Below are 21,286 nucleotides of genomic sequence, written 5' to 3' on the forward strand. Positions count from 1 at the left end.
CCCAATTGTTAAAAAAATATTGCCACACAAAATCTCAACAAATGCATCCTAATTTTTTATTTGCAATGACAATAAAAGGAATAGAAATAAAACCTATTGATTTTTTTCCTTATAGCTCATATCCTAATGTCCCATCTTTTCCATGTTTACCATTTTATCTTCATCTGGATGCTCACAGTGGAGCATCTCAAGTCTGAAATCCTAGAATTGATGTGCTGCCTCCACACTATGATAAACAAATACATACACATAATGGTGTGCATACTATCTCTTTCCCCACAAAACATCAAAATAGCATTGGTTCTTTTAAAATTATGGTCAATTGTGAAATGCATCACAAATAATTCTTTACTAGTATGAAATATTAAAGAACAAAGTTCAGCGGAGTAAATTTCAATATCTAATTGGCTTTATTAAGTAGTTCATGAATCAGGGAGCATCCCATCTAGCAACTAGAAGGGTGTGTAACAGCATAAAATGCTTGGTCTCTCTTTGACTCCATCTTTTTCAAGCCTTTTTGTTCCTTCAGGCTAATTGGCCTTCAGGCTAATTGCTTCTGCTTAGACTTGCCTATAAACATGCTAATCATTAGAGGAATTATGCTTGTAGCTTGAGTTTTACAAAAACAGCCCCTCCTATTTCCTCTACCCTTGACATAAAAGAAGCCTAAACTCTATACTTTGGTTTGTTAATATGGGTTTGAGGTACCACTAGGGCTTCTATCTTCTTGGTTGGTGCCTTCTCAATCAATATACTTTTCTTTTTTTAATATATTTTATTGATTTTTTACAGACAGGAAGAGAGAGAGATAGAGACTTAGAAACATTGATGAGAGAGAAACATCGATCAGCTGCTTCCTGCACACCTCCTACTGGGGATGTGCCCTCAACCAAGGTACATGTCCTTGACTGGAATCGAACCTGGGACCCTTCAGTCAACAGGTCAGTGCTCTATCCACTGAGCCAAACCGGTTAGGGCAATATACTTTACTTCAAACTTTGATGTTTTGTAACAGGTATTCTGGAAGGTTTCTATAGGAAGAAGTGTGGGACAAGGAAACTATTAACAAAAGAAAAGAATAAATTATTTTGAGACCAGTACATATTTTCAGAGAAAGGGAATAGCAATGGCTTTTATCATACAGATTGCCTTTTCTTTCTAAGGGGGGATGGAGAGGACTGTAGGACAGATTACCTTATTGGTGCTGACCAGAAAATTCCAAACTGGTTGATTAAGATTATACTTATAGAAGAGGCAGAAACACCAATTAGGTCAGTTATTAAATCTAGGTTTGATATCCTCAGATTTAGCACAATTGATGCCATTTGGGGCCTGTGTTTCTCTCTTTAACAGAATGTACCATTTATAAATGATTGGAATCATACATTTGACTAGATTCGCAATTATCCCTAAATAACATTCTTATTCAGAAACACTGTCTTATGTACAAATAAATGGGGTGGAACTAGAGCTCCAGCTCTGGGATTTGGACATATCTCTGGATACAGCCCTAGGAATGCATTGTTCATCTGAATGCCATCTATCAGATATGCTGCTAAGGAACAAAGGTTGAGAACTAAAGTTCTACAAGATAGCAATACAAATGCTTAAACCTGTGTTTCATAGCTTTCCACAACTTGACATATTATAGCATATATATTGCTTACATGAAACCTCTCCTCCAGCTCAGCCGGGAAATGTATAATCCCAACAAAATGCTATGTACATTGTTGCCCCTACTACAGGTATGGAAAATAGTTTCTTATGAAAAGCTCAAACTCATTATTTGTGAGTGGTTGCTTAAATACTGTTAGGAAGCAGGATAATCAGAAACAGATTTTCATATGGGATTTCTTCCAACTAAATCCCAAACTGTACCTAGTGTGGCTCAGTTGGTTGGAGCATGGTTCCATATGCAAAAAGGTGGCAAATTTGATTCCCAGTCAGGACAAATGCCCAGGTTGCGGATTTGATCCCTGGTGGGGTGCATGTGGGAGGCAATTGATCTATGTTTCTCTCTCACATTGTTCTCTCTCTCCCTTTCACTCTCTCAAATCAATAAAAAATAAAAAATAATAAATCCCAGGCAATGCTATTTCATCATCCTGAAATATACTTTCCTTTCTCTGTCTAAAAGTAGTTATTTTGTTCTTATATATCCTTCAAATCCTGATTACAAACATTTGCCTTTATTTTTTATTAAATTTATTGGGGGTGACATTAGTTAATAAGATAATATAAGTTTCAAGTGTACAATTCTATAATGCATCATCTGTATATCGCATCATGTGCTTACCACACAAAGTCTAGTCTCCGTCTGTCACCATATATTTGACCCCTTTTACCGTCTTCGTCCTCGCCCCATTGTCTGTGTCTATGAGTTTGTTTGTTACTTTCTGTTTTATATCCCACATATGAGTGAAATAATGGTTCTTGCCCTTTTCCATTTGACTTATTTCACTCAACAAGATGCCGTCACGACCAATACCTGTTTTTGAAAAATAAATCCACTTATTATACTATAAATTATTTTTCATTAGTCAAAGCAATGTTTATAAATGCTAATTCTACATTATCAGGATCATTGTCTTCACTCTTAAATATGGAAAGCCCTTTATTTGTGTACACTTAATTTTCCTAAAAATAGAAAACTTTACTTTTTAAATAGAAAGGAAAGACAAAATTTAACCAAGTACACCCAAGTGGTCATAAATTCACAATTACTGGTTGATTTCATTATGCCAATTTACTATGTATAATTTAGCCTTCCACAATTGAAGGCATGAGTAAAGTCAAATCTTTGATCTCCCATTTTTTATTTAATATATTCTCTTTGAAATGTGCTGCCAAAAGTTAGGAAAATTTAGTGTTCCTTTCTTAATAAAAGTAAATAAAATACTAAATATCTCTCATATGTGGTTATTTGAAGGAATTATCTTTTTAAATCTTTACCCTGGGATATGTTTTTATTGATTTTAGAGAGAGAGGTAGGGAGAGAGAGAAAGCAATGTGAGATAGAAACATCAATTTGAGAAACATCTATCGGTTGCCTCCTGTATGTGCCCCTACCTGGCATTGAACCTGCAACCTGGGTATGTGCCCTGATGGGAATTGAACTCACCACCTTTTGGTGTACTAAGCTATGCTCCAACTAAGTTACCCAGCCCAGGCTTGAAGGAATTATTCTTATTGAAAATCCCTTCAAATACCTGAATTGAGTTCATTATTATGAAAAGTTGTCTATTCTAACCTCTGGTCAAATTTAAAAAATGCTACTTTTTAAAGTTATCTTTTTTTTTTAATTATGATTTTGAATTGCCGATGTAGTGAATACTGATGCCAACAAGCCCCAAAGTTGTGGGGCTTGAGTCCCATTAAGTCTGGGTTAATTTGCATTTAAAAAGCACTCTAGTGCATACTAGTTTTGTTGATAAAAAAGTAGTTTATAATTTTCTATTAGAACTGAGTTTGATGAAGGTTCTTTTCAAGTGAATACTGTAATCAGAGATGGTTTATAGGAATGAGTCTTTACTAATCATTTCTGGCAGGTACAGTACAGCACTTCAGCAATTTCTTTTTTCTTTTTTTTTTCTTTTTGACATTGCATTTATGTTTGACCACTTTCATTTGGCCAGAAATGATGGAGTGGACCAAAATTTTTTTTGGAAATTGGTAAAGATAATACCTTTCTGTATTGCCTCATTATGGAGAGAATGTTCCAGTAATAGTTGTTGATCTCTTCTTAGCTAGGAGAAACTTGAAAAACTGTTTTACATAACCCTAAAGTGCTTTTAGTTAGAAATGGCTGCTATTACAAGTTGTTTTGAGTGCCCTGGATTCTTCTGTTTTAAAATTCACCTGCGATTTCATCTTCTTTACAACATTCTCTTCTACTAATTTTCTCTTGTTTTAATTGTATTTGCCTCATATTTAGGCAATAAGATATTAATATTCATGTGAAACGACTTTTTAAAAATATATATTTGTATTAATTTATTGATTTCAGAGAGGAAAGGAGAGGAAGAGAGAAATAGAAACATCAATGATGAGAAAGAATCATTGATTGGCTGCCTCCTGCACGCACCCGCACTGGGGATCAAGCCTGCAACCTGGCATGTGCCCTGTCCTGAATCAAACCTTGACTTCCTGGTTCATAGATCAACACTCAACCATTGAGCCATGCCAGCTGGGCTGAAATGACTCCTTAATTGTCTTTTTGCCTCTCAGATTTTGTCTTCTGTGGTTTGACATGATAATGAAAAATAATTTAAAGTGTTAATTTTGTGATTTTACCTTACGTTATTTCTGATACCATATTCAAGCACTTCTTACCTGAATATGTGGTGTGTTTTTTTAGTTGGGGAGAGTTGAGATATGTAATAATAAAGATTAAAGTAGCTAATTTCAGCCCTTTTGCTAGGGATTAAACTTGACCCTGTATTATTTATTATCTTTAGAACATAATTTAAGAAAATAGTTGATTCAGAAATATAGTCATTATTTTAGTATTTTTGTATTTTTGTGAAAATATACAAAAGACAACATTAAATTCAAATTTTTATGAGTTGAAATTCTTTAAAGGAATACTCAGTCTTTGTCTTGCTGGACCATGGTTTTGTTTTTATGTCACAGCAAAGGGGATAAAATATCAGAAAATTAAGAATAAATCATTAGTTAGTAAAGCGTATAAAATACTAGAGGCCCAGTGCATGAAATCCGTGCACTGGGGGGGGGGGTTGTCCTGCAGCCCAGCCTGCACCCTCTCCAATCTGGGACCCCTCGGGGGATGTCCAACTGCTGGTTTAGGCCCAATCCCACAGGCAGTGGGATATCCTTCTCACAATTCAGGACTGCTGGCTCCCAACCACTCACCTGCCTGCCTGCCTGATTTCCCCTAACCACTTCTGCCTGCCAACCTGATCATCCCTTAACCACTTCCCTGCCAGCCTGATTGATGCCTAACTGCTCCTCTGCTGGCCTGATCACCCCTAACTGCACTCCCCTGTTGGCCTGATTGCCCACAACTGCCCTCCCTTGCCGGCTATATTGTGGCTGTGGGAGCTACCATCTTTGAGGGTGTGGCAGTCAATTAGCATACTCCTTATTGGTGGGTGCCGCCATCTTTGCAACAGCGTGAGGGGCAATTAGCATATTCCCTCTTTATTAGATAGGATAGTCAATAATATTAAGATAACTATGGATGGTTCCAGTTGGGGTACTGGATATATAGAAAGGAATACTATGTAAAGTATATATTTGTCTAACCACTAAACTCTACACCTGAAACCAATACAAAATAAAATAAAAAAAGAATAAATCATTAAGATATCTCAAACTTTTCCCTAGCTTGTTTGACTCAGTGGATAGAGAGTCAGCCTGCGGACCGAAGGGTCCTGGGTTCTATTCCGGTCAAGGGCACATGCCCAGGTTGCGGGCTTAATCCCCAGTAAAGGACATGCAGGAGGCAGCCAATTGATGGTTCTCATCATTGATGTTATCTCCCTCTCCCTTTCCCTTACTCTCTAAAATCAATAAAAATATATTTAAAAAACAACAACAACAAAAAGAATTATTTTTAAAAAAAGATATCTCAAACTTTAAAATTCACATCAGAGGACTTTGTGAATGTAGGCATTCCAAAAAACTATTTTGTTGTGTAAATTAACTCTTTCCTTACTTTGTATTCCAGTTTTACTTCCCGATTGAAGAGACATGATATATAATGTGGTAAAAACATGTAACTTTAAACACTCTGGGCTATTCCCATAGACTTCAAAATATATTCAAGAAAAAGGACTGCCAAAGCAATTATGACTTTACTCCATGAGGGCAGAAACCATTCTTTGTTGTTAATATTTTATCTTTAATATTTAACATAATGCTATTATTGAATGATTAACATACAGGAAATATACAATAAAATAAATATTTGTTTTATTGTTGAATATATAGATTAGCATTCATATTTCCATCCATAAATAAATTTCTAAAAATTATCCAAATCAATGATTCCAAGAGAACTTAGACTCAATCATAGATGAATACTCTTTCGGAGACATTTCTTTTCTGGATGCCTCATTTAAGATCAAGCAGGTGCTTACCTCAGGAACTATCTTTAATGTACTTTAAAATATCCATGTCAAATCACAGTAATCACTCAAATATAATTTATTCAAAACAAATGCAATAATTATAGGAATTGTAAAACACACACAGACATTTTAGAAAAAATTCAGTCAAAGTTGGATGAGCAGCCATGCATTTATGATCTCAGGAAATTATTGTTTTGTAGTTTTCTATTGTATTGTTTTAGAAAGAGGAAGTATACCATTTAGTAATAAATTGAATGAACAAAGGCACAAGTAGTAATGTCAACTAATTTCTCTACATATGCAGTAAAATCATGGCCCTTTAACTTTAGAAAAGATAATTTTTGGTGACTGATCATGTCTTTATTATTCAACAAATATTCTACACCGTATTTACCATTTTTTGTTTAGCCCAAACCAATGATATCTAGATTCAAAAAGAATCTGATGAACCATCATAAAAAAAAAACATAATAATATGGCAGGAAAGTAAATTAACTTTATTTTTCAATTTTTATTCAATAAAACAGTATTGATTAGCTAGTTGGTTGTTTTAGTTTTATTGTTTTATTTTTAACAATAATTTTTGTGATAAAGGCTTTTTAAAGTTTTCCTTGTTAGAAAATGTTATAATAACTATTAACATTCTCTGTGATAAGCGAAATGCTAAAGACAATCCCCTCAAGATTCCATTCCCTAGTGCTTGGAACCTGTAAACATAAGCTGATATCACCTCATCACCTTTGTGATTATGCTATGCACAGCTAACACATTAAGATAGGAATATTATCCAGATGAGTATTATCTGATTACATGATACCTGAAAAATGGAAAGCTTTTTCTAGCTGGTGACCAAAGGAAAATCCAGAGAGATTTGAAGCAAGAGAAGAACTCAATAAGACTTTGCTTTTGAGGATAGAGTGAGCCATAGAAGAAGGAGTGGATGGCCTTAAGGAGGAGCTGAGGACAGTAAACAACTGAACATGGCCCTCAGTCCTGCAACAGCAGTGATTTTATTTTTCAGCAGCCTGAATGTACTTAGAAGCAGATTGTTCCCTAGATTCCCAGGTTTGGCTCAGCGGATGGAATGTCAGCCTGTAGGCTGAAGAGTCCTGGGTTCGATTCCAGTCAAGGGTTTTGGGCTCAATCCCCAGTAGGGAGCATGCAGGAGGCAGCCGATCAATGATTCTCTCTCATCATTGATGTTTCTATCTCTCGCTCCCTCTCCCTTCCTCTCTGAAATCAATAAAAATATATTTTAATAAATAAATAAAATCCTATCCCTAGTCACTCTTTTTTAATGTATTCCTCTCAAAATTAAAGTTGATATTCTGAGGGATGCAGATGCAATTAAGCATGAAGAAGACCTTGGAAGCTATGAAGTACAGCCAGACAACCTTCCCCATTAGATGGGACAAAATAGCTTCCCTGTGCAGGTGGGTAAGCAGAATAGGCTCCAAACCTGGATGGGGTCCCAAAATCAGACAACCGGTGTGCTGCCAAGATGGGCACCAGCTTGCCTCTGTGTATGAGCAAAGCCACTACTTGGTCACACTGAAAAATAAAAACAAACAAACAAACAAACAAAAACCCTCAGTCTTCCAAGTCCCAAGAGTTGGTTGTTGTGAGCCCTTCTCCCCTTCTCCATTACAACCTGATTTCCATGGGCCCTGTGGGCCCTCTCAGTACTGCACTGTGTCTGTCTGGAGGAGGGGTGATGTGATAGAGTGCAGCCAATCCTCTTACCATTCTGGTGCATTCCTTCTCAATATCTGTGGTCCAAGGGAGTGCTTCAGCCTTCCCCCTGTGTTTTGACATTTTCACAATGATGTCTTATCTGTGGGTATTGCTAGTTAATCTTCTTGTGAGGGGGATTGAAGCCAGGAACATTCTATGTCACCATTCTGATCCAGGTATTTTTTTTTTTACCACTACTTAATTCACAGGACTGTGGCATGCTATAGTCTAAATCAAAACAAAATAAAATATTGAAAATACTAATTAATTAAAGTTCTTGGGGCCCAGCTGGCGTGGCTCAGTGGTTGAGTGTCAACCTATGAACCAGGAGATCATGGTTCCATTTCCAGTCAGTGAAATGCCTGGGTTGTGGTCTCCATGCTTGCAGGAGGCAGCCAACCAATGATTCTCTCATCATTGATGTTTCTATCTCTCCCTCTCCCTTTCTCTCTGAAATCAATAAAAATATCTTTAAAAAGTTATTGGGCAATAATTTTATTTTAATTACAATTGTCAATCTTTTGTAATGAATGACATATGAGAAATGTAATCAGGTTCCACATAAAAACAGTAAACATAATATTTGCATAATGGACAACTTGCTGCATTAAAATCCTCAAGTCTATTTGATGTATCATTTTCTCAACATGTGAATGTATCCATAAAATAGTACTATACCTCAATGAATGAGTTCAATAGTCTCTCCAGACATGTAAGAAAATGTAATAGTCAAAATAAAAAACCTTGAAGACAAATCATCATAGTTTAAAAAATGTTTCTGCTACTTACTGTGTGTGATTTTAAGAAAGTTACTTCACCTCTCTTTGTTTCACTTTCCTCAACTTTAAAGTGATGATGGTAAAGTAGTATGTATCTCAAGGGATGACTGAGATGATTACATGTACTAAGAATTAGCATTACCTATTATTCTTTTTTAAGCACATTAATGATTTCTTTATGAGGAAGATACTAAACAGTTGTTCCCTAGTTCCATGGGGAAATGAAAAAAATAGTAAATGTTTTTAAACTAAGGTAAAAGTGACTGTGTTTTTAATTGGTACATAAGATTTTCATTCTATCAATGTAATAAACTTTAGGAAATGGAAGCCTCCTTTGTTGATGAAGATAATACATTGTCAGCTATCATGAATGGTCCATATCTGTGCTACCCAATGGCAGTAGCTACTAATGACATGTAGCTATTAAGCATTTGAAATGTAGCTAGCCAGAATTGAGATATGCCACAAGGATAAAATACACACTGGATTTTGAAGATTTAATATAAAAGTAAAAGAAAATTAAAATATTTTATTGAGTTTTATGTAGATATTATGGTAAAAAGATAATATTTTGGACATATTAGATTAAATAAAATCCTATATAATAAAAGCTTAATATGCCAAATGTCAGGTCATCAGATCATCTGTTCAACCAATCAAAGCATAATATGCTAAAGATATGCTAAGGACACTCAAATGCTCACTATGACGTGAATTGACCACCAGGGGCAGACTCTCTGACTGGTAGGTTAGCTTGCTGCTAGGGTCGGGCCAATCAGGACTCAGCAAGACAGGCCAGACACATCCGGGAGCCCTCCCGCGGTCCCTCCCTGGCTGGCCAACTGCTCGTGTCCCTCCCCAGGCCCCATCATGCACCAGTGGGGTCCCTCGGCCTGGCTTGTGCCCTCTTACAATCCAGAACCCCTAGGGCAGCGGTTCTCAACCTGTGGGTCGCGAACAATGAAAATACATCCTGCATACCAGATATTTACATTATGATTCATAACAGTAGCAAAATTACAGTTATGAAGTAGCAACGAAAATAATTTTATGGTTGGGGGTCACCACAACATGAGGAACTGTATTAAAGGGTCACGGCATTAGGAAGGTTGAGAACCACTGCCCTAGGGGGATGTTGGAGAGCTGGTTTCAGCCTGATCCAGCAGGCCAGACCGAGGGACCCCACTGATGCACAATTACGTGCACCGGGCCTCTAGTATAGTCATAAAATTAATCAAAACTTTCCTTGTTGACTTTTTTATTGTGACTACTAGAAAAATTTAAATTACACATGGGTTTGCATTATATTTCTGTTGGACAGCCACGGCTTGAACCCAGCAAACTACAAGTATGGTCTGCAACATCACCAAGAGACTGTTAGAAATTTAGAAACTCAGGTTTTGTACTAGACTACTAAATCAGTTCCTGACATCTATCAAGCTCTCAAGATAATTCCCAAGCACTTCACAGTTTGCAAAGTAATACATTCATTGACTTAAAGACACATATCAGGTATAATGATACTTTAGGTTCTAATCCTAGAAATCATCTACATGATGATTTAATGACCAATGTTTACCTTTTCTAGGATAATCTTACTTGAAACAGGGTGCCCTAAATTTTGTTTTTAAATCTTCTCTTTGCTTTTAATTTTTAATTTGTCTATAGTTGAGGTGAGAAACTGGGTGGGTGTTCAATAACAATTTGTCATTCTTTACCTAAAAGGCATTTTTTTGAACCAAGGGGCCTGGAGTGGGATGAAGTTAGAGAGGGGAGAGATCTTTCAAGAAATTTGGCCTTTTGACACAAACCAAGTGCACAAATTATTACAGCAGAGAATAGCTAAGGTCATTTAAGTCCCTACAGACAGCCAATTATACATAAATAATCCTATATAATAAAAGCTTAATATGCTAAGTGTCTGGTCGACCGGTCAGCCATTCAACCAATCAAAGTGTAATATGCTAATGATATGCTAAGGCCACTCTACCACTCACTATGACATGCACTGACTAGTGCACGCTCCCACTAGTAGGTTAGCTTGCTGCTGGGGTCTGGCCAATCAGGACTGAGTGAGATGGACCAGACATGATCTGGAGCCCTCCCGCAGTCCCTCCATGGCGGGCCAACCTCCTGCATCCCTCTCCAGTCCTGATCATGCACTGGTGGTGTCCCTCACTCTGGCCTATGCCCTCTCACAATCTGGGACCCCTTGGGGGATGTATGAGAGCTGGTTTCGGCCCAATTCCCAAGGCCAGAACGAGGGACCCCACTGGTGCATTAATTTGTGCACTGGGCCTCTAGTCTAATATATTTTCTCCTCATGTAAAGTCAGTCTAATATCTGATTACAGATTCCACCACAGTAGGGGCACTAACAGCCTATGTTGACTTGAAATAATAAAGAAAAAGATGCTTAATGAGATAAGAATTTGACTTCATAACTGAAAGCTCAAAAAATACAATCAGAAAAATCAGAGAATTTCAATAATATAAATTCAAAATAGAGACTAAAAGCCAGGACGTACATCCAGCATCAAATTTTAGAAAGAAATATATGTGGGTAATTTTTTTTTTCTGAAAATGAGTGTTAAATTAGGCAATACGAAGACTGAAAGGTAGGTAGAAGAACAGGGTTTTTTTTTGTAATTTATATATTTGACAATCTTAGGAAAAAACTACCCAATTAAAATTGCCTGGGGAGAGAGCAAGTTGGCTGGAGATACAAGGTATTTCAGCAAAGTACTGGAGGCAATCAATGGCATGAAATTTAGCAAAGAGAACAGATATTGATAAAAAAATATTCTGTAATATCATCCAAACTCTATGATGTAATTAGAGGCTGCCAACTTCCATTTAGTCTGGCATAATATCTCAGCTCTCAAAACTAAACTTTATTACAGAATTAATTTTTGGAAAAAAATAGCCATTAAGGTCATGAATACTGTATGATTAATGTACCATATGATTGTATGAACTGTATCATTGCCAGAGTAAATGTATCATGTAATTGCATGAATAAATGTAAAATTATACTATTAAATATGAGTCTCTGTCCATTGTAACTGATCTTTATGTGGATAAAAATGAGTGTATGCATGCCAATTTTCTTCAATTGGGGTCATCCCATGCTATAAATCAATGCTGCCCTCACATATGTCTTATAAATGCAATTACCTCATTTTCCTCATCCCATGGCTAGGATTGCCAAATTTAGCAAATAAAATACAGGACACACAGTTAAATTTGAATTTCAGATAAACAGTGAATAATATTCTAGTATCAGGATGTGTGTGCAATGTTATTTGTTGTTTATCTGAAATTCAAATTTAACTGCGTGTTCTGTATTTTATCTAGCAATCTCACTCTTGTCCCTTTGTTTTCAGGGCATTATTACATCCCAGGGCTCTCCTACTCATCGTTCCTACACATTTCTCATCATAGCCTAAATGTGAAACACCAAATTTCTCGAATAACAATGAAAACTTTTCTGAAATAGGCACATGAAATAAAAATGTTAACAGAGACTTGCCCTCACTAACAAGTTGGAACTCCATATCTGCGTGTTTTCTTTCAAAATATGTCATTTTGGTTAGAAGAGGGAAGAGTGGAACACATATCCTCAACTAGAACTCTACCTTTCAAATCAAAACCTGGGGTCATATGTTTAGCCTCTCTTTTTTCTTCCCCTTTTCTAACTTGTATTTTTAGTGTCTCTCTACCACATATATTCTCCTAAAAATTCTACTACTTGGTTTTGAGTATTGTTTTTTTCCCCTTAATTATTTCTGTTGTAACCAAACTTTTTAATTTTTTAAAATCTATCTTCCTATTCCCTGTCAAGTCATTAGCATGCATGCATGTGTGTGCACACAACATATCTCTCTCTCTCTCTCTCTCTCTCTCTCTCTCTCTCTCTCCCAGTCACTTTTTGTTTTGCTCTCTAAAGGGCAGTATTGTCAGTGGACAGTTATTTTATAATATCCCTTTGACTAAAGCAGGACTACTTTTTGTTACAAAATAAAATATTAGATTTTAGAAAAAAAATTCCCCATGGACTAACATATAGAAAGGTGTCTGTTATCTATGAAGGGACTTGTTAAAAATAAAAGGTGGGGAAGATGTTACCATTTTGCCTCTTACATTGAATTTGTTCTATCAAAGGACTCTGGTTTTTAAGAATCGTTGTCACTTTCTTTGTTTCTTGCTATTTCTCATATGCTGTGCTTTTTCTGCCAGGGCCCTTTAATGTCCCTAGCAGTAAGCAATTTTAGACTGGCAAGAAAACTGACATACAAAAAAAGAAATCAATAGTATTTTTGAAAGATTATGTTGAGCTCTTACTATCTGCCATTAAAATGGGTTTTCTATGCTCTGGCATTAGTGGCTCATTGGCTGAGTGTTAACCTATGAACGAGAAAGTCACAGTTGTATTCCCGATCAGGGCACATGCCCTGGTTGCAGGCTCGATCCCCAGTCCAGGGTGTGCAGGAAGCAGCTGATCAATGACTTTCTCATCATTGACATTTATCTCTCTCTCCCTCTCCCTTTCTCTCTAAACAAAAATTATATATATTTTTAAATAAACACAAACTATACGTAGTAAGATGTCTAAGAAAACATGCTCCATTACAAATTCAATATTATTCAAAAGTGTGAAATATATTGTTTATATTCTCCATCAGTTATGAAATATTATGTACCACCCAAACATTATCCTAGGTATGTCCCACATTGTTACCTATTGAAGTCTTTAGTGAATCTCTCAGTCTTGGAAGTTTCCACTCCATTCTGGGAGACTTCAGTATTCTTATGTTTGACTCTGGCCTTTGAATTGCTTGACCTCCACATCCAATAATTTTCTGTTCATAATCACTGTTTTACCCAGTGAACATAACAAAATGCAAATGACACATGTTTCAGAGCTATTTCTATCAGTTAGCATCCAAATTGTTAGTTATCTCCCCCAGCCAGACATCCTTCTTACACCATTGTCTCTATAAATCTTTGTACTTCCTTTCTCTCCACCGAAAGCCTGCTTTTATACCTTTCCTGTGTGCCATCTGATATTTCTGCTATATAATAAGCAGCTGCAAGTTGAATGTGAGCTGTTGAAAAGATGTACGCTGCTCTAAAGGAGGCAGCCTATATCCATTCATGTGAAGTACCAAGTTCATATTTTGTTTTGTTTTAGAAAGGACTTAAGCTAGTTTTTCTCACCTGTAGTGGTTCCAAATAAATTTGAAATTAGAGATTGTAACAAGATTATGTCAACAGATAATATCTTACTTATTATACTCATTCATCTAATTCAAGATCTTACTGAAGTTAAGGTATTTTGTTACATGCTGATTTTTTAAAGCTTTTATAAAATAGCCAATTCTTTATTAATGGCTTAGAACCACAACCTTCTAAGACAGTGGTTCTCAACCTGTGGGTCGCGACCCCTTTGGGGGTCGAACAACCCTTTCACAGGAGTCGCCAAGACCATCAGAAAACACATATATAATTACATATTGTTTTTGTGATTAATCACTATGCTTTAATTCTGTTCAATTTGTAACAATGAAATTGGGGGTCACCACAACATGAGGAACTGTATTAAAGGGTCGCGGCATTAGGAAGGTTGAGAACCACTGTTCTAAGAGCTATCACCTGAAAGAAATAGGTTGACTGAGAAATCATTGAGTCCAAACATTTTAAAAAAAATAGCTTAGCATCTCTTTGCTAATATTCCATAGTCTTGGGAAATAATCCTTAGAATAAAATTAATTCCCTAGTGCCTCCTTCTGTAGTCAAGTGCAAACAAAGAATACTGTGATAATTTTGACTGGGGAGCCCAAATGAAAATCAATTTAAGAAAATAAAGTTAGAGAAACATGTTATTCAATTTTATCTATGTAATCACACGTTCTTGCCTGTTTACTCTTCAAGCAGTTGTTGGCATATAAATAAGAAATGAGCTCATTCATGAAGTTCCACAGCTGCTGGAGTTATGGCACCCTATGTGCTTGATTTCATAACACTTTTTTTTTCAAAAAAGTGCAGAATATTGCACAGTTTACTGTCAAGATTATATATTTTCCATGAGCCAGGGAAGGCATTATAAAACCTTTGGAGAACTAAGGAAAATGCAGTGTTCACTTAAAGCACAGAGTTGCACACTATCTTTTCTAATTTATTTTTCTTTGTAAAGGTGGTTTGGGTAAATTTTAAAATAACCCTTAAGACATATGAATGAACCTTGATAGTCACATATATGTGATCAAGAAATATAGTTTAAAAATGATTCACTCTTACAAATCAGAAACTTTTCTAATATTTTACTTCATTGTATCATGTGTATAAATTACCCTAATTCGGTATTATATTTTCTAAGTTTTAGTCTAGCAATGTTTAGTACAATGATTGGTACTAGGAAGTTGTTAAGGTAGATAATGATAATATATTAATACATTCATTTACCAAGTACTTTCTATGTATTGGACAAAAATAGATAGGTTTGCTCCCACATGAAACTTACAGAGTAGCAGGAAAGAAAGAGATGAAGTAAAATGATTTAAATTCAACTCGAATAAAGGCAGAATAATTAAAATATGGTTTAAAAGTTTGAAATAATAATTACAATAAAAATGAAATAGAGGTTGAAGTGTGGGCAGGGGTGGGATATGTCCAGCCTGCGGGCCATACCAGGCCCATGAAATCATTTGGTCTGGCCCTGCCAAGGCATTAGGGGTGAGTTAATTAAAAGTTTGATCAAATATAGCAGACTAATTTTTAAGTTGATAATTTTGCATGGCCTGTGAATGATGTTATAAATATCCAAATGACCCTTGGCAGAAAAAAAGTTCCCTACCCCTGTGTTACAGGATGTACATGCTTTCTGGGTTTAAAGTCTATAAAGATGTTGAGATGGGCAATTCCATGTTTATGAGGACGCATTTATAATCAAGTTTTATTTTTATTTTAACTGTTGGAGAATTCAGCACTGAGCATAGAAGGGAGTGGGGAATAGGAAAGCTTTCATTGTTTAAAACCTATGTGTCCTTTCTAGCAAGCATTCAGGATAAATCAATAAATAATTATAAAATACCTACAGTATATAAGCACAATATTAAAATACATGTGCAAATAAAAACCCCAATGCATATGTTATGTTTGAGATAGTAATAACAGAAGCCATGGCATTACTGACAGGAAGTGAATAGAATATGTTTGCATACATGCAAAACAAAGAGGTTCATTTTATAAACTGTAAAAGCTCATACTTGGTGTTTACAGAAGTTTGACTATGGTTTAATAAGTTTATTCCATTGAGTTTTCTCATGTGTCCAGGTACAAAATCAGCATAATTACTTGTATCATAACACTGGCAACATAAATAATCCATGTTTTCTTTATTGAATGGTTCTAAGCTTGCCAACCACTGTGATACTCACTGTCTCCTTATTTCTTTCCCTTTGTCTCTCATTAGCTAAATTTTGGAATTACCAGTTAATTAGTTTCTGGATTTTGGCATGTGGTATGAGAAAATTCTTCAAGTTAGCATCACTTGGTCTACTTATCACTAAGATTTAGCGGTTTCTAACATCCTATATAATAAAAGCCTAATATGTTAAATGTCTGGTCGACCAGTCGGCCGTTCAACCAATAAAAGTGTAATACGCTAATGATATTCTAAGGCCACTCAACCGCTCGCTGTGATGTGCACTGACCACCAGGGAGTAGACACTCCTACTGGTACGTTAGCTTGCTGTGGGGGTCCGGCTGATCGGGACTGAGCTAGATGGGCCAGACATGCCCTGAAGCCCTCCCGCGGTCCCTCCTCAGCTGAACAACCTCCTGCGTCCCTCCCCAGCCCCGATCATGCACCAGTGGGGTCCCTTGACCTGACCTGCGCTCTGTCACAATCCGGGACCATCAGGGGATATCAGAGAGCCAGTTTTGGCCCAATCCTGCAGGCCAGATGGAGGGACCCCACTGGGGCATGAATTCATGCACCGGGCCTCTAGTTTTTCCATAATAGTCAGTTTGATAATACCCTAACGTCTTACATTTTTTATGTCCAATGCTACTAGACATGTTCTTAATGTGAAGAAAAATGATAGTTCTGGAAAATAGAACTAGGATTTTTCTTACCATATCAAATGCTAAAAGTATCCTTCTGAGTACCTTGAAAATTAATTCCATCACAAATGGACCTTGATTTAGACTACATTTTTGTTCCAGTACAAATCAAGATTTTATAAGATATATTCTACTTGAGATGTTCTAAAGGAAGTAGTACAGTCTTTAAAGGATTTAACTGAATAATTCTTAAATGATTATTTGTATAAAGTGAATAAACAAACTTAGATACTTAGCTTGAGATATATATGCTTTTAAAGGACAGCATTATTTTTAAAATATATATTTTATTGATTTCAGAGAGAAAGGGAGAGGGAGAGAGTGATAGAAATATCAATAATGAGATACCATTGATCGGCTGCCTCCTGCATGCCCCACACTGGGGATCGAGCCCGCAACTCGGGCATGTGCCTTTGACTGGAAATCGAACCTAGACCTTCTGGCTCACAGGTTGATATTCAACCACTGGGCCTGGCAGGGCAGGACAGCATTATTTTAGTATGGTTTTTCAGAGTGCAGTACTTAACAGAGTGCCTCACACATAGTTACTATGTAATAAAATAGTAGCCTTCATTGTACTTCATCTCCCTCCCCCAATCAAAGTTCAAGACATTTTTAATTACTTCAGGTTCCTGGGGAATGCTGTGTCCCCTTTAACCTTCTTTTTGCCAAGAATTTTCCTCAATCTTTCTCCTTCATATTCTCTTATTCAGTCTTCTAGGATCAACTCAGGTAGAAAGTTTCCATCTTGATTTGCTTCTCCTCCACCCAACAATACAGCATTAATATATACTTACACCCAGTGTAGCACTTTTCATGCTGTGTTATAATTACATCTGTTCTTTCTCTAAGAAATATAATGACTTGCTGTTTTTTTATTACAAAGATAATATATGCTACTGTAGAAAAATTGAAGTAATTCTGATGGGAAGGGAGATTCTGCTTGGCATTCTTTACGGAATATATCAATAATTGTCTATACATATGCACACATTCATACTCATATCAACAATAGTATAAATCATTTAATTTATTTTTAAAGTATATTTTTATTAATTTCACAGAAGAAGGGAGAGGGAGAGAGAGAACGAGAAACATCAATGATGAGAGAGAATCATTGATCAGCTGCCTTCTGCAAGCCCCCTTCTAGGGATCGAGGCTACAACCCGGCATATGCCCTGATGGGAATAGAACCATGACCCCCTGGTTCATAGGTCAACGCTCAACCACTGAGCCATGCCGGCCAGGGAGGAATGATACATTTTAATGGCTTCATAATATTCTGCTTATGGATATACCTATAACTGTTTAACCAGTTCCACAAATTATAGACATGGAGGTCTGCAGGTGAAAAATCCTAGCTTTGCAATGCCTCTCACATCCACATCCTCCTTCAGATCCTATTGCCACCATCTGCTCTAGTTCAGGCCCTCACTGTTTCTTATCCGGATCACATATTAGTCTTCTAGACTCCTAATTAGTCCATTTCGGCCCATTTCATTTTGTTCTATACACTTTCCTGATGCGGTGCTGATTATTTTATTTTTTTGCTCAATAACTCTCAGTGACACTTTTCCACCTAATAAATTAGCATCACAGGCCTTAATCTGCAGTCAACATGGCCAAAAATTACCACCCCAACCATATGTTCAGTTGTTATTATTTGTTCCAACATTAAAAAATCCTGGGTTAATTCCAGCTGGAAGATGTGTTCTGTTTGGCTTCTACAGTGTTTCACAACTTGGCGAATTTGAATGCTTTCCAGTGCAGCATGTCCTAGCCTTTATTTCAGGGTAGATGCAATCAGTTCCTATTATCTTCCCCTTGGCCAGCTTTTTCTCACATTTACACTCTTTGTCTGGCCTCTGAAGAGATACAATAAACATAACATATTTCTTCTAAGTAGAATGATTGTTTGGTTTTTGACCACCTGCCCCTTTGCCTTTCACAATCTTGCCACTGTGCCTTCCTTTCTGTTTTTCCATCACCAAAAACTTGCTATTTTCTAATTCACAATAATCAAAATCTATGCAACCTTATTTCAAACCACTATGAAATGCAAACTATTTTGTGACAACTTTGCTGTGCTTCCAAAAAAGATGAAATATTTATTTGCTCTAAATCCCTATGGTAATTTATATGGTTTACTGTGCAACCTTTCTTTTTCTACTTGTTATTATAGGTATTTTTCTGCTAATCCTCTAATTAGATTCTATAGGATCCTGAAATAATGTACAATCTGCACCTTTTCTTTAAGTAACTGGACTAAAATATGCAGCAAATAAATGTAAAGGGGTTTGGGAGCACTGGGTGAAAAAGGTGAAGGGATTAAGAAATAAAAATTGGTAGTTACAGAATAGTCACAGAGATGTAAATTAAAGCATAGAGAACATAGTCAATAATATCATAATAATGATGTAGGGTGCCAGGTGGGTACTGGAAATGCCAAGGGGACTAATTTGTAAAGTAAATCATTATCTAATCACTACCCTGTACACCTAAAACTAACACAAAATAATATTGAATGTACACTGTAATTGAAAAATATAACTTGCCCTAACTAGTTTGGCTCAGTGGATAGAGCATTGTCCTGTGGACTGAAGGATCCCAGGTTCAATTCCGGCCAAGGGCATGTACCTCGGTTTCAGACACATCCCCAGTAGGAGGTGTGCAGGAGGCAGCTGATTGATGTTTCTCTCTCATCGATGTTTCTAACTCTCTATCCCTCTCCCTTCCTCTCTGTAAAAAAAATCAATAAAATATATAAAAAAATATAATTTAAACAAAGAACTGAGAACTGAAAAACACAAGTGTTTAAAAGAGTTTAAAAGTACATTTAGGAGAAGATAAAGCAAATGAAGTAGTGGCTACAGGGCTTGACCACATCTTATGGGAAGTCAAGTTATTTCACTACAACCCTTAGACATTTTGAGTTATTTTCTTTCACTCACTTTTCCTTCTAGGTCTCTCTGCACTATCTGAATTCTAATATGTATGGCTATTCCCATGAGCTTATATTTTGTGCTATCTTAATCATGACCGAAAAGTTATTTTTCATTGTTCTTTAAACCTCTCACACCAGGCGTTTCTGCGTGTACAATTTTAGGATGATATATCTGTTCTTGAAAGCTTTCATCCACTTCACAAACTCATATTTCACAGGTCAGTTTTATTCATGGGATTTAGCCACCTGCCTTGTTAGTAGGTTCTCTTGTATTAGTCAGAGTTCTCCAGAGAAAAAGAAGAACCAATCAGATATATATAGGGTGGGGCAAAAGTGGGCTAACAGTTGTTTGTATGAAAAGTAACACAATCTACTTATATAAAAACCATGGGTGGTGTTCATCACGACCACAACCATGGCAACCAAGCAGAAGGAAGTCAGTCCTGCAGGGGTTGTCTTGGCAAAGGCAGCACCCTCCCCTGAGCTGTTTCCTGGAGCTGTTTCCTGTAAGGGCGGGGTTTGAGGCAGGAACCCGCCCTGGGAGCATGGAGGCATATCTTTCTAAAGCAGTGGTCGGCAAACTCATTAGTAAACAGAGCCAAATATCAACAGTACAATGATTGAAATTTCTTTTGAGAGCCAAATTTTTTAAACTTAAACTATATAGGTAGGTACATTGTTATTAACTTAATTAGGGTACTCCTAAGGCTTAGGAAGAGCCACACTCAAGGGGCCAAAGACCCGCATGTGGCTCACGAGCCACAGTTTGCCGACCACGGCTTTAGCCTAACCAATGGTGCAGCTTTAAGCCCCAGCTATTTGGCCATGTAAGCAGTAAAAGTAAAATGTGTTTTGTCTTGTCAATGACTGGCTTTTAGCTCCATTAAAACTACAGAAAATAGAGAGCCAAGATGCAATGTAGGTAAACACAGTACTCACCACCTCCCACAACCACATCAAAATTGCAACTAAAATACAGAACAACCATCATTCTGAAGCTCCTTCTCTCCCTTCCTCTCTGTAAAAAATCAATAAAATATATTTTTTAAAAAAAGAACAAGTACAGATTACTATGTGGGGGAGGAGAAAGAATTTCACAGTACAGACTCCCATGTGGGGAGGGGGAAAGGGTCCCCTATGAATACACTTTTTATATAAAAATGACAAAAACATGATATGAAAACAACGAAAACATGATATAAAAACAGCAAAAACATGATATAAAAACAACAGTGATGCAAACAATGACTGATAAAGTGATTAAACTTATTCTAATATCTCCCTGTACACCACATTAAGAGTGAAAACACTTTCAGAGTGCTTGACTAATTTCCCTTGTGATGAAGAAGTATTTAGAACTTTAACTTTAACATCACACGCTCTTCGAACTCGAGAGAAAGCAACATTTTACTGACCATGTGCGAAAACGGGTTCAGGTAGGAATATGCCTACTCTAAAGTTTGTCCTTGTGATCTATTAATAGTCATCACAAATGCTGGCATCACAGGAAACGTCCTTGAATCATTTTAAATGGGAGGCCAGTATCAAATGGGGACAAATCAATTCTTGGAATCAGAACAACCTCTCCCTCTGCAGATCCTGTTAATACTT

This window comes from Myotis brandtii, unplaced genomic scaffold, assembly GCF_000412655.1.
Source record: "Myotis brandtii unplaced genomic scaffold, ASM41265v1 scaffold39, whole genome shotgun sequence".
Classification (NCBI taxonomy): Eukaryota; Metazoa; Chordata; class Mammalia; order Chiroptera; family Vespertilionidae; genus Myotis; species Myotis brandtii.